This window comes from Hibiscus syriacus, unplaced genomic scaffold, assembly GCF_006381635.1.
Source record: "Hibiscus syriacus cultivar Baekdansim isolate YM2019G1 unplaced genomic scaffold, ASM638163v2 tig00111640_pilon, whole genome shotgun sequence".
Classification (NCBI taxonomy): Eukaryota; Viridiplantae; Streptophyta; class Magnoliopsida; order Malvales; family Malvaceae; genus Hibiscus; species Hibiscus syriacus.
Window position 1 is genome coordinate 1,421,220 of NW_024063142.1, and position 8,626 is coordinate 1,429,845.

The 8,626-nt window shown below is 37.6% G+C and overlaps 1 pseudogene; it reads left to right on the top strand.

The window, feature by feature from the left end:
- The first annotated feature begins 6,502 nt into the window (after window positions 1-6,502).
- Window positions 6,503-7,888, top strand: LOC120166472 (annotated as a pseudogene).
- The last annotated feature ends 738 nt before the right edge of the window (window positions 7,889-8,626 follow it).

Sequence of the window (8,626 nt, forward strand, 5' to 3'; positions counted from 1 at the left end):
TTGATTTGTTTAAGCAAATCAGTTCCTTTGCTGAATGTATTAATTAATGAGACTATTGATTTTCATATACAAAATTCTCTTTTTTACTTTGAATGCTAATGTGTCTTCCATCAAATTTTATTGGTTTCTTGATGCAGTTGCACCTTATACCAGAAAGATGGTCACTGGTTTTTACACTTGATCATCTGAAAATAGTAGTCAACGATTCAACGAATCGTGCCGAATAACGACCTAACTTGCGTGTTTGCATGACCGATGACACGAAAAAGTGACCAGTTTGTGCTGCATTGTCACATCCCATGAGTATGTTTCTCCAAACATTCAGCCAACTCTGTTCCATAAAAGCCCAAAGTTCAGATCAAGTTTCCTTCGCTGCAAGGACATGCATCCGAGGAAGTTGTCTCAATGCTTGATGTTCTTCTTTCACTTTAGCAGGGGTATAAACATGTAAATCGTGCCACATCGAGAGCAAGAGAAAACTATCGGTGTTCTTCTTTTTGCTGTACTCTTCATATGGGAGTGGACCAGGAAGCATGCTAAAAAGCATGGCCGTTTCATTGCAAAGACTTGGAATCATGATTACTACATGCACCATCCCTTCACATTTCTGCATGATTACCACCCTCTCTCTCTCCTTCTCTAATCCCTAGTGTAAGCCTACTTTCTTGCATGTTATGGTAGACTGAATAAAGATCTAAACTATATGATTGCACATTTAAGTAATACCATTGCAGTGGATTGCGTTGAAGATTGGCGACAAAAAGCTAAAACAGCGCCACAGTGACCATAACCCATCATTTCAACTCCGTTTAGTTCAACATAAAAGTCATAACTCGGCTTCGTTTTCCGATGCCTATACAGGCAATGCTTATTGTAGAATGGTTCCACGATTTGGTAGTTTTTGGTTTAACTCAAACATGGCTGCAGGATGCAGCGTCTACTGTATCAATATAAAATATTTTAAAATTTAGGGATCAATCTAGAATGGGATCCATTGTTTAAGAATTAAATAAAAATATTTTGAATTTTAAGAACTAATTTTAAATGTGAGTCATAATACGGAGACTTCTTGCACAATGATCTCTTATTGATGAAAAATGATTCTTGAAAAAAATATGAAATATTACCATTTTCATTTTGCATTTAATGGAATGGGCCATTGGCTTCAATGTTTAATAACGTGGGCCTAGCTGCTGGGATTGGGACGGCTCGTACAGGCAAGCCGAAGATTGGACAGCTTAGTCAAAGCCTCAAGCGCTATTGAGTTAGAAGGGTATGAGACCCGAACCCGATAAGTTCTGACCAGACAAGGTTGAACTATGGGTAGTTATTAGCGGCCTACAACTAGCATTTTGAACGGGTTGAAGTAGAATTTGATAGAGTTGATGATGTTCAACGGATTTCAAGTGATCTGATTAATTTAGATATTATCAATCTTGTTCGTATTATTGACCCATTCTGCATGAAAAAAGAAATTGTTTGCTGACTCTAAACTTATTAAACGAGATCACATAAATATAACGACATATTATTTGGTAAAATTAAAAGTTTCATCTGCTACTTCTACGATGATTCATACAAAGTTTTTAATCTCATGGAGAGTAGTTTTGAGAATAATCTTTCTAACCCTTCTCCCTTCTTCTTTTTCTTCACTTACAAAAGTCGCAAAATGGGATAAAAAGAGATCACTTGTTTAGAATTTGGTTCGAATTAAATGTCTTGAATGTCATCATGTAAGAGTGCATGAATGGATTGGGTTACGCTCGAAAAGTCATCTTTTTATACAGGAAAAGAACTAGGATATGCACAAGATGATGCAACAAACTGAAAAAAGGAGTCGTAATAAAAACAAATGTATATATTGTCTTGAGGAAATGCACCATGTAAAGTGAATCAGCACCCACATCAGCAAACTTGGTTTCATTACTCACTTTCTCAAATCAATTGATCTTTGCTTAGCAATTGATTTGAGAAAATTCCACAGTAAGACGCTGGCTGCATGCAGAAGCATTTTATTATCTTATGGATAGCCCATTGCTTCTTAATTTGAATGCATGCATGCGGCTGATGAGTCTGATATTTTCTTCCTCCTGCATGCATGTCACCTCTCACCATCAGCTCCTATCATGTTCCTGCATTAAAGTGGGATAAAATTTACATTTCTTTTCCAATATTACACCTCAAATAAAATTGTGATAAGATTGAAAGATATCAGGGACTGCTGCACTGCAGTTCTCTCTTTGTGGTCATCCCCTTGCACTTTATATTTCAGAGAAAAGAAAGTGGTCTGGCATAGAATTGGATTGGAAATGCTGGGTTTTTATTGGCTGCAACTTGCCATTAAAAAAAACCATAACCAAAGCAGTAATAATAGACAAAAAGAAAGAAAAAAACCAAGGGTCCAAACTCCAAACATTTGATGCCTACTAATTATCTCTCTCATCTTTGTGTTCTAGAGAGAGAGAGAGAGAGAGAGCTGTGTTTGCAGTAGCAGTATGCTGTTGGTAGCAGATTGAAATATGGAAAATGGTCCCACCGCCACCGCCACCCCCATGCCCTCCCACTTATGGCGGAAAGTGACCATTCAGTTTGGAGGGTAAATGGAGAGCAAAACACAGTATGAGGGGCTGCATCATCCCATGAAAAAAACAACTGAGTTTTAAATTTTTTGATACTCTCATATTTATTACGATCGTGAAAATAACAAATGATATCGTGATCGATTACGGTATAACTCGAAGCACACCTTCATCTCCTCTAGTTTCAATTCAATAATTCACCACACGAACTTAAGTGGAAAACATAACAGCTGCAGTTATTAAATACGAAGGCTGAAACATCAGCAATGTGCTGTGGCAGAGATGGGGCAGGATATGAAGACAAATTCAAATTGGACTTGTATTTAAGCCATTCTTGATGGCAATGACCCACTGTTTTAGTTTTTACGGCCAGGATCCTGTTTGGTCAGATGAGAGAATTCAACTTGCCTAAATAACTTGAACAGCAAGTAATTAAGAGTAAGAGATAAAAGCGTGAATATAAAACAAAATGATCGTTTTTTTCAAACAAAACGGTTTGAGAATCATAGTGGGTCAAGTTGCTTGAATTTGGATATGAATTTTCTCTTTCTTTTTTGGTTTTTTATCAACATTTTGTTCTTTTGATTTGGATAAACACTCGTACCGTTTGTTCATTTACGTGGATTTGTCAAGATAAAGTTATTGAGGTTACAATAACGTAAGCATGAAAGTGAGAACAGGGAAATGAAGGGCAAAGGCGCAGGCTTTATCGGCGGTGGGAAGTGCCAGCCAAGAAGTTGTCCCTTTCCGTGCAATCCCACGTGGCAAACTGCCTCTGATTGGAGCCACACGGGTATGAACACGTGGTATCGCTTTATCAGGTGACAGCTTACGATTGCTGGTTACAGAAGCCTTGTTTTGATGCCTAAATAAAATGGACGGATGGTATAGGTGAGGATAGTAATTTTGCAAAAGGTAAAGTAAAATCTCCAGGGGTGGTGTGAACGGAATCCAAAAGTATGCAGCTGAGAAAGAGAATGAAGCATATGTGGGGATGAATGGATATATGGATGGTCATGGACGGCGAACGTATGCTACCTTACCTTGGCTTAAATAATAATTATGTGATTCGTTGAAAGCAATGTTTTTTCATCCGAGGGCATGCCATATTGCCATGACATATCATGCGCAAGGGATTGGTGAACATATATATATTTTTGATAATACTGAACTAGCATAACAGAAAGAAGACTTAAGTTAGATCCAACAGATCAGCCACCTCCATTGGAGGTTCGTTGAATATTTTCACACCAATCGGACTCCTCTTCGCCAATCTAACAAGATTATCGGCTACATCTTGGGTATTGCCTTTGGTCGCTTCAATCGCCGCTATGCTGTCGGACTCCATTTCTATCTTATGCACTCCAAACTTCCAAGCTAATTCCAACGTATCCTGTATTATGTATAGCCCATAGCTCTGCATTTAGGACGGAACACATACCAATGCTTCGGGCAAATCCGGCAATCCAACCACCGTTCGAACCTCATAAAACCCCAACTGCAGAAGCTATTCTAGTTAAGCAATCCATCGGTCCATCAGAGCTACCTTTAACCCATCCGATAGAAGGTCTCTGCCAGCTGGTTTGTTGCCGTTGCAATCTAAGGTGCACATCCTAACTGCCTCGACCAGCGATAATCCCATTTTTTAGCTTGTTCCGGAACAGATTTGGTCTAAAATTGCAGCTATTAGTCCTCCTAATTCTGCGTTTGACGAGGATTTACCAGGTGGGAGGTGGGAGCAAAACCATAGTTTTACGGTTAAATCGGCGTATAAAACATTGAAACCATAGTTTTACGCCGAATTAGGTGAACATATTTATTACTCTTCAGGAAAACACACGCACACTGAAACCCTCTTCAAAGTCATGCTATTATTTTCATTTCTAATGCCTAATACCATGCATCCGCTTGTAAACGAAATTTGAAGGAACCGTTTGATGAGAAGTTTGTTTATTTATTAAATGAATGAATATGGACAAGATTTTATGTTCGTTTAATCAAATGAACAAACACCAACAAAAGGCTCGTTTATTCATTTACGTTCGTGAACATTCGATAATATGTTTGTTTATGTTCATTTGTTTTTGTTTGTTTATTTTCTCTAGACCGTTTGAAATATTAAGACTTAATCAATCTTAACCTTAAATGTATTAATATTTTTAAACTCAATTAATTTTAAACTCAAATAAAAAAAACACAAATCAATTAAAAAATATATAAATCCTAAAATTATTTGAAAAGAAAAAAACTCTTCTCAAATATAAATCCAAATAATTTTATGTTCGTTTACGTTCTTCATTTACGTTTGTTTATCATTTAAACGAACGAACATGAACAAAAAAATCCGTTCGTCTAGTTGTTCGTATTCGTTCAGTTAAAATTAAACAAACGAACGTGAAAATACTCGTGTGTTCATTCGGTTAATTTACAATCCTAGCCATGCATGCATATCCATTCTACACCAATATATTCTCTATGTATTAAAATCTTATATTATGTTTATCTTTATCCTTGCTATAAATATTTCTGTCTGTTCTGGTGTCACTTGTAAGTATCCCAATGGCCACGCTTATACATTTCACATGTTTGTTTCTGTGCTGTATTTACTCCATTTTCTCTGCATAGTTTTTCACCATAATCGTGATTTATTGACAGTCTGTAATTATCCTCTCTTTTATCCCCCATTTTGTTGTGTATGTTGTTCTCCTTCTACAGTTCTACCTGTTTACTTATGATTTATTTGTAGTAATCTTAACGTAGTTCAAGATGCTACTGCAAGCTTGAGATAAGTTCTGAGCCGCCAATGCCTCATGGTAAAGGCTTTAAGCTGTGATTTGTTTATATTACTATCATTAGACAACAGTAATAATATCTTTTCTCTGGGGTTTATTTTCACTGTTTGTTTCTGGTGCCTGAAAAGCTCTGATAGAATCAGCAGAAAGCCATGCCTCTGACTCTGCCACCTCCCATTGGAGTAAGAAATAAAGTTGCAGTAAAAAATGAAGGGGTCTGGTTAAAATTGCAGTAAACAGTTTAATAGATGATGATGGAGATGGTGGCATGGGACAGGCACAAATCATGTCCTCAATTTGTTTGATTGATCAAACAGAACAGAAGAGGCTCAAACAAACTTGCCGTAAATGGGTTTGCGAAAAAGGTCCAAGTTCTCTGTTCAGACTCAAATAATCACGTCCAACAAATTTGTTTTTTAAAAACAGAAATACTCCAAGTCCGTTCTTCCTTCTTTTCTTATATATAAAGGAAAGTTAAACAGTAATGGAGATTCTTCTGTCAGTCTCTTGTATTAGGATGTTGCTGACGTTTCTCATTGCCTGGTCCCATCGTACTTGCGGACAAATATACCATATATTTCACATCTACCTTGCCCCCATTTCACTCTGGTTAAAATTCAGTAAGTTACAAAGTAAAATATCGATTTACCTGATTTGAGTGTATAAAAAAAGGATTTCAACCATTTCACCTCATTTTCACCGTCCAAAATCCTCAACCTATGAGTCAGAAGCTGTCCCCTTTGACATAATGACCAACAACCAAAACCTCCACTGTTTATGTATATATGTTTGAATAGAGTTGGCATTTTGGTAAAAGAGAATCTGAATCCTGAAATGACCATTTAAAGCATGTAGTAAAATGGTAACAAATGTTGATTACCAAAACCAGGAAAAATCCAAAAGAAATGAGAAACCCTAGGACACTGCCTACCGTCTAGTCTTTATAAAGTACCCCTTCCCTTTCAGTTCCTCTGTTCTTAACCATTGCCTCTGTGCATTTTCTACTCTCTCCCTTTTTCTTTTAGAATATTTGAGTGTAAAATCAATGATTCTTCCAACCAACCTTTTCTCTATTCGGTTCTAAGTTCCAACTTGAAAAGGCAAAAACAAAGAAGAAGAAGAAGAAGAAAGAAAGAAAGAAACAGAAGACATGAAGGGTCGATCTTCCAAGCACGAAACAAAAGACAGAATGGAAATTGATAAAAGTAGTAAACTCAAAGAAGAGCCTCATCTGTCCGGTGCTTATATCCGTAACCTTGTTAAACAACTCACCACTTCCGGAACCAAAAACCACCCCGACGACGGTTTCGACGGGCAGAACTCGGCCAGATTCGGCGAGGGTTTCAGTGAAACACCGCCACAGACGACCCAGCAACAACCCCAACCTCAACAACATAAGAAGCAGGTGAGGAGGAGACTTCACACCAGCAGGCCTTACCAAGAAAGGCTGCTTAATATGGCTGAGGCTAGGAGAGAAATTGTCACTGCACTCAAGTCCCATAGAGCTTCCATGAAACATGCAAATGATCAACAGAGCCAACAACAGCATCTGCAGCAAGAGCAGCAATTGTTGTCCCATACTACCTCTCATCTTTCTTCTCCACCACCACCTTTTGAACAAGAACCAAAGACAAAGTGTAGAAGTCCTAGGATATACCCATCAAGCACCACAAACAACTTGTCTAGTTATAATTTATACAGTTTTTCATCTTTCTCTCAACATTACCCTCCTCCTACGCCTGCTCCTGCAAATCCATATTCTTGGCCTTGTTTTTCATCTCCCACAGATGCTATCAACTTCACTTTGCCAAACCAAACCTTAGGCCTAAACCTTAACTTTCAAGATTTCAACACCATAGACACCAGCCTTTACCGTAACAACAACAACCCATCAATCTATTCATCATCATCTCCGTCGTCTTCGTCCTCGCCGACTCTGTCGGTTGTAACCGAAGAAGTTCCTTCGGTTGCACTATCATCACATGAAGTGGGGGCTGATCTAACTAAATCCCACGGAGGGGGAGGGCTGCATCAAACTACGGATGACGAGGAAATGACGGAGATCAGATCGTTAGGAGAGCAGCACCAGAAGGAGTGGGATGACACCGTGAATCTGGTAACATCAGCATGGTGGTTCAAGTACTTGAAGACTATGGAACTTGGGGCACCGGAAGTGAAAGCTGAGGAGGAGGATGAGTATCAACCATTTGATCAAGTGATGGAGTTCCCTGCCTGGTTGAAGCAAATGACGCCTGCTTGCAACACCATTTCACTGATATTTGCCCTGATGACTACCCAGGATCCCGCCTTACCTTGGTAAGAATCCAAAACTTTTTTACAAGTATATCAGTTGAGATTTTACAAGTTAACTAACTTAATTGGTTGGGTTTACTACACAGCATGGACATTGGAGAAATTGAAGGAATGGATGGGGAATGGCTATCTTAACAAGGATTGATTGTGTTTTTTAATTAATCAAACCTTTGGCAATTTATGTCCCTTTTGTTTTCATTTTTAAGTCCCCCCCCCCTCCCACTTTTCTAAGCACTGCTGTTCCTAGAAATCTAAATAACAGGCTTGCAAATGTGTGGAAGTTCGGCATGCATTGCAGGTCATTCAGCAAAATAATATTATTATGTGTCTAGCTAGAAGAGTTTGTTTTTTCTTCTACAAATTTTCCAATATCCATCATTTTTATATATTTTATTGTAATTTCTTTATTGCCCCCTTTTTTCAATAATATTATATAGTATCACATTTTCGCTAAATGGGATATCATTGATGAAATAATACATTAATTAATTTTTCTTTGTCTTAACTATGTTTGATCGAGTCCAAAAAACAATTTGTTCAAAAAAGTCTTAAGAACAATTACACAAATCATTTGGATTAAAGACACTAGTTCAGCTATCGGAAATGCAATTAGGAGCCAGTAAATTTTAATTTTAGGGTCGAATTTTAAAAAAAATTATTGAATTTTAAAAAATTATTGAATTTTAATTTGATCCGCATAGTTTTTTTTTTTTTGAATACATGAAGAGAAAGGAAAATATTAGTCTTCTAATCAGCCAGTGTTGGCTGCTCCTCTACTGCTAGCATCCCCCTCCAGTAATATTTCCAGGTCTTCCGGCGGCCGAGTGTAGATCTGAGCTCAAACGGTTGAGACTATTATTATTATCAAACATATTTATTTCATAATATTTAAGGGGCAAAACTCACGAGATATTACTGTGAAAAAAAACAATTCACGTGATA